Here is a 5806-nt window from a genome sequence, read left to right as displayed (position 1 = left end):
TAAAAAAAAGATGTATCAGAAATGTTTGAAATACTATGTACATATTTGAACTTTTGGTTTCTAATTTATAAATGAAAAGCTTTAGCTCTTGGAGTACTTTCATTTCCTTTTCATGTGTAGCTTTGTGTTTTTAATTTCTATTTCTGTAAAGTGTGTAAATATATCTTTATGATAATAAGTAATATTAAAAATATCTTATTTTAAGAAAATATTGTGTCAATTGTCCTTTTTTGTCTGGTGGTGTGATGGTAACAATTTGAAAGGTTTCTAGGATACAGACATGCTGTAAACTGTTGGTGTGTTCATGGAAGCTACAGTAATGAGCAGTGAAGCATGGAAATCCAGTCAACCTAGAATATAGAAGCCTTCGAAACCAGGGCTACAGTTAGAGCTGTGTGTGCTAGGAGATACTGTACCTGTCAGAAAATATCATGTAATGAGGAATTCATACTTACCCCTGCTATCACCTGCTCCCTCTCTAGTGACAGATGCTCTGACTGCATGTGTTGCATATTAATGCAGCATGTGTTGGTATGTACCATAATGGTTATTTTTATGTTTTTTCTAAACCAGCAAAAAAAAATCCACCAATAGCACGGTTCATTAGCCGCATGAACTGTACTCAAGCCTTCCCTTTACTGTTCATGCTTTGAAAGCACAGCACATTGTCACTGTTCCTACCCTGGAAGCACGAAAGAAGAAGAAGAAAGCCACAGGAGAGCGATGTGTGTTTCTGTGGCACCTTCCAAATCATTTTCAAGAAAACGTGACCTCTGCAACAGAAAAGAGGCAGTGGAGGGGAGGGATTTCTCTTGCCATGCTGGACTCGGAGGGCAGTCTCTCAGGGATGGGCTCAAGGAGCCCTGGGTCCCACTTGTTAAAGTGCCAAACGTCTGTTAACAGAGTCTACCCCAGCCCACACACCGTAGCACCAGGGGAACGCACACCATAAAATGAGAGGAAAAGAAAATTGAGGGGAATAGACAGTAGCTTGGGGAATAGTAGGCTAACCCTTGAGTACTCTCAGGGCAGTCTAAAGACAGCGCAGGCTCACCCCTGAGTCCCCACAGGGCAGTCTAAAGACAGCGCAGGCTCACCCCTGAGTCCCCAAAGGGCAGTCTAAAGACAGCGCAGGCTCACCCCTGAGTCCCCACAGGGCAGTCTGAAGACAGGACAGGCTCACCTCTGAGTCCCCACAGGGCAGTCTAAAGCACATTAATGGAGGACAGAGAAGAGGAGAAGTATACTGATGATACAGACAGAGTTGCACAAAGATCGATTCAGCTGTCTTTTAAATCAAATAATCAGACAAACCAAAATTAATCCACCTTCTCATTTCTACCTCTCAAACATGCAATGTTCATATTTTATTTAGCAAGTATAATTCTCTTTCTTTGGATTTTCAGTTTTCTTGTTGTTTTTATGGTACAATTCAAATGTTCCACTATTACAAAATAATTTGTTTTACATTCTAATTACATAAATATCTGCAGGCGGTACATTATGCAAATTTGCTACTATTTCATGATTATACAAATAATAATAAAACATTTAATAAGAATGCAAATTTTCAACCAATCAGTGTTTCTTAATGAGGCTGTTGTGACACACTCCATTGCTGGCAACAACGTCTCTTAATTTTAACAAGGAAAAATTCAGCGGCTGTCCAAAAATGCTGATTTGTTGGCATCAAATTGAGAGATGTGATCAGCAAACGTGTTTGACATATCTGCTAATGTCCCAACTGGCAAGGCAGATGTACATAATCACCAGAAGCCAGATCATTATTTTGTCTGGTTGTCTTTTGTTTCAAACACTCCATTTTGCAAAAGTCTTTTTTTCATCCCAATGCTGGTTACATAATTTTGCATAATTTGCATTTGTGCAGAATAAACTAAAATGACTATACTGATTGTGCAGCCTCTTAGATTTTATTTTAATATATTGCAACTATCGATTCACAACAATTCAAGAAATGCATTTATGAATGTATCTAGCCTACAGCTCTAGTCTATGAGTTACACAGTGTAAGATTTAAAATATAATTTGTTTTCTAACTAGATAAATACAGCATCAAATATAATTCCCTCAGGGCACATGTGGTACTACACCTCAGCATTTGAGCAGGATAATAATAAGAATAGAGTAATTTTGAGGAAAAGGCATTGGCATTACATGAAAAATAGTCATGGATTTGTGGCCTGCAGATCAAGATTCTCCATAAATGATGTGTGCCAAGCATCAGAGATACTAGTGTTACTGCTGTGCATCTACTATGGCCAACTTCCCTGCGGCTGTCTTAATTACTGATCACTTCCTGACAGCAAGGGAAGATGAAAAACAGAAAGAACCAATGGCTGTCTATCCTACAACCCCGAAATTCTCCAGAACCCTGCCGAGCTGCACCAGCAACATCTGCATTGCCTCCGGCGCCGAGTCGAGCCGAGCGAGGCAGGACGGGGATTTAATTGGCGCCTGAGACACGGCAAGACAGCCAACCAGCTGAGGTAAGAGAGGAACCATTTCGCCCAGTAAATGAAGCTTGGAATCAGGTGAGAGGCCGGATCCACAGCCAATCAGTGTGCCTCAGCTGTGTTGGCACATGCTACTCTGCAGCAGGGATGGATCACTGGAGTGGTGAAAAAGACAAGACCTGCTTCACAGAACCTGCACAAACAAACATGGGGTGGAGACAACGGTACAAAAATGGTCGTACTGAGAAACCAGCGTTCTTTTTCTTTCCTGTTGTTAATTAGGGGGTGGGATTCTGACTTTCATAAACAAATCTGAAACAGATGCAACAGTGGGGTGCGGGAACACCTGTCCTTCAGTTCAAATTCTCCCTCTAGCAAGCAAGAAAAAACTCTGGGGTTCATTACACAATACACAGCTCTGCCACACCTGACACCTCAGCGACACACCTCCCTGCCCTGGGACAAAGCAAGTGCACTGCAGGCCTCAGTACCTTACCATTCCTATACCGCACACACAAGGTGAAAGGCATTTTTGACACAGCATGTAATTCAGGGTTGGAGTGAAAAACAGGGTGATGAGAAGGTGTTGCTTTCATTTTACAGGTGTATGGACTGGGGTGGCTCTCTCTGGTATTATAGCAAGGGCACAGTTTGAAGAGGGCAAACAGGATCAGTGCTAAATTGTTGGGTCTGTGGAGGTGGGGGGGGGGGGGGGTGGCGTTGCAGTAACAGAGCTGTAACCTTTACTGATGCATACTGGGCCATAAACAGCACACTCCCAGGGGTTCCATTGTCACTGCCCTGCGATTATTATTATAAACATTATTATTCACGTGAAACTTTTCAGAACCTGCTGTTTTGAAGAAAAAAATTGAGACATTTATGGAAGCATATGTGTACATTCCTGGCTAAAAGGAGCGTCACTTAACAAGATGCGCCCAGTGTAAACCATCGCAATCTGTGGTCTGCATCTCACAAAGGGGTGATTCCTCCTTGTTTCCTCTAACAGGGGGCCCCGATGAGACTGGCTTAGAAAGTGTGACAGGAGAGAGGACGGCAAAGGAGAGATCTCTGCCCGATAGTTTGCTGGGAAACATCCGGGGTTTTTTTAGTTTTTTTTTTAGAAGCGCGCTGATGGATTCCATTCAAGGTCACTTTGGTTAAAAGTGAAAACATTTGAAGGAACAATTTGCCACTAATCAGACTGGGCTTCGAGCGTTATTATCTTGTTAGGGCGGATAAGAGGGCGCTCCTCAGAGGCTGAGCAGAGCCTCTCCACACTGCGGCCTGTGGGCCGCCAAGCGGTCAGAGAGGTGCTAACGGACTGGGCAGCGCAGACGCGCAGCGCCACGAGTCGCTGCCCTCAAGGTATTCTACTAATCTTTCAAGCGGGAAATTAATCTCCCTTAACCTGTCACGCCAGGGAGAATAATGAATGCTTTTGTCCCAATGGAGTTTACAATATTTAGCAAGTGCTTACGAGAAACGAAGAACGTGGTTGTTGGTGGGAAATTACAGGAAGTGAGTTGACTCTGCTCTGTGTGTTGTTTTGTCGGTCGTTTTATATTTATACCGTGAAAAAAAACCCCAAGATACAATATTAAAGGTCCCTGAAACGTGATTCAAATTGTGGCTATATTCCCCAGAACAATTGATTGACAATTGATTGTTTTCTTAATATTTCTTTCAAGTTTTTTTTATTTTATCGATTAAATTGCAATGAACATGATTAGATTATTGTGACCTGTTCAGGGTGGGCATGTATCCTGCGCTCATTAATATTCACGTCTGTAAGACACCTCATATGTAAACCATTCTTCGTCGCTAGGTTAGAGCAGGTTGTCCAGTCCAGTAACATTAGACTGCCAGACAACACGAAAGAAAGCAACATAAGTTACGCTTTACCATCGTATAGTTAACTTGCAGATCATTCATGTGTAATAACGTCAACAGCAGTCTCAAACACCAGACATTGCACTCAAATAAAGAAGGCTTTGTTTCCACAATCACAATTTCACAATTCTAATTAATGGTAGGCCTACTCACCGATCCATCATGTATCTGTTCTGTGATTACTAGGAGTGTCACTAGCTGCAAAAGTTGGGAAGGAGGTGAAGGGAGGGAAGGCACTACACCATGCTTGAGCTTGCTAGCTTTTTAACAAAGCCACATTGTTTTTGTAGATAGTTGGTGAAGTTCTCCTCACAAAATCGCCACTACAGACATTAACTGTTGGGGTTATTACAGTATTGCAGTGCTTGTGGGCCTCCAGAAATTAAACCCATTTCTTGTGGGTCTCTTCATATTTTTCAGAACAAAAAGGCGCATTGGGTTTTCTGTGTCCAGAGAAGTAACAATGCTTAGGCATTTCCAAGTTACCCAGCCTGCACAAAAGTGGCAAGAGCATCATTTACATAATACAAGTCAAAAGGAGTTCACCATCATAGTGTTTTAGTGACGTGCATTGTACCCAGCTAACCCCACCCACTGAAAACCTGGCGTTTAGCCAAGAGGGAAAGCAAGCCAATCTCAGGCAGTTTTTTTTTCTTTTTTTCCCGCAATATCACAGATAGTTAAAAGATATTTTTGGGTCATTTGTGAATGCAAAAAAGTATAAAAACAACACATCAGCAAAGACTTCACAGATTTCATTTGGACTTTTGAAACTGATAAAAATAATCAATGGTCAAAATCCAAAATAATATATATTAGGACAAAGGACAAAGAAAACATTCATTTAAAAATATGCCAAAATGTCAGACTCAATAATATTGAAAACCCACAAGAACAGGGGACCCTTCAACAACATGAAGTGGAGAAAAAACAACAGATATCCGGAAGAGTGAGCATGAAGGCAATTACAAAGAAGACAATGTTGCTGAGACACATGGTGACCTATAATTGCTGTCAGCTCAGGACTGGAGCCCCACAATTGGCCAACAATCAGGGCCAATGGTCTCTGAGGATGGGAGCCATCAAGGAATTGCACACAATAAGAAAATCACTGTCAGATGGCCACTGAGGTCAAGGGGGTGAGGAGGAGTAATATTTTAAGATTTCTTAAAGAGACCATTTCGTATACATGCTCTTTAGAATCAAACTGGAGTTTGGATTCAGACATCATTTGTTCTTAACTTTAACTAACAAGCAAGAATTTTTTTTCTTCTCAAAAAAGTTTGGTCAGTTCTGCAATCACTAAAATTAACTTACCCAACTGAGTTACTTGTCACAAGTTACAAAGTGGAGCTGCATTTTTGGGAGTTGAGCAGACAGTACTAATCTGCCAGCATAGATTAGGCCTCAATGAAATCCATGATGAATTCTGAAGGTGA

This window comes from Anguilla anguilla, chromosome 9, assembly GCF_013347855.1.
Source record: "Anguilla anguilla isolate fAngAng1 chromosome 9, fAngAng1.pri, whole genome shotgun sequence".
Taxonomy (NCBI): domain Eukaryota; kingdom Metazoa; phylum Chordata; class Actinopteri; order Anguilliformes; family Anguillidae; genus Anguilla; species Anguilla anguilla.
The sequence above is the reverse complement of the archived record's forward strand: the minus strand, read 5'-3'. Positions refer to the sequence as shown.